Source organism: Hemiscyllium ocellatum, unplaced genomic scaffold (genome assembly GCF_020745735.1).
Source record: "Hemiscyllium ocellatum isolate sHemOce1 unplaced genomic scaffold, sHemOce1.pat.X.cur. scaffold_1295_pat_ctg1, whole genome shotgun sequence".
Taxonomy (NCBI): domain Eukaryota; kingdom Metazoa; phylum Chordata; class Chondrichthyes; order Orectolobiformes; family Hemiscylliidae; genus Hemiscyllium; species Hemiscyllium ocellatum.
The window spans coordinates 47,541-48,196 of NW_026867731.1; the positions used below are offsets into that span (position 1 = coordinate 47,541).

At 47.6% G+C, this 656-nt stretch overlaps 1 non-coding gene across 1 annotated transcript; it reads left to right on the plus strand.

Moving 5' to 3' along the window:
• Nucleotides 1-35: 35 nt before the first annotated feature.
• Nucleotides 36-108, plus strand: trnav-cac (transfer RNA valine (anticodon CAC)). Its single transcript has one exon. It is a non-coding gene; the product is annotated as a tRNA-Val (tRNA).
• The last annotated feature ends 548 nt before the right edge of the window (nt 109-656 follow it).

Here is a 656-nt window from a genome sequence, read left to right on the forward strand (position 1 = left end):
ATGCCACAGAGCCGCAACGCGCTCGGCTGAAGCTCGTTTCTGTAGTGTAGTGGTCATCACGTTCGCCTCACACGCGAAAGGTCCCCAGTTCGAAACTGGGCAGAAACTGCTTTGTTCTTCAATTGCAGCCTTTTACACGGACAAGAACGGAGCTTTCTTGCTTGCTCTCCCATCTGCAAATCTGCCTTCGAAAATGCTCGAACAAATCTGCTCTCTTTGTGAAATGTGATGCACTTCCATTTAATTAGTGAGCAAAGCATTGTAAAGGCTTGTTCTGATCAGAACCATTGTAAAACCTGGTTCTGCTCATAAGTCATTCTGTTTGAGAGTGTAGTTACCGCGTTCTGATCCCTTCCACGAAAAACTGTCCCGCATTTGCATTCCTTGCGCAGGCGGACCGGTTCAAAGACAGGGAAGAAGCTGATGCGCTGGTGCTACTGATCAGCGCACCACTGATTCCTGAACTAGTCTGTCTGTCAAATGTAAACCAAAGTCGTCTCTGCAAGGCCTCATTTGGAAACTCTCTGTCGTTATTCAACGTGCGAGAATTGGCAGCAGAGGTGCTGAATCATGGTTTGGATCAGTTCGCACGTTAGTGACTCATTCAATCAGCAACAGCAATGAAAGAAATTGCACTCCCAGTGGAACCTCTGGAC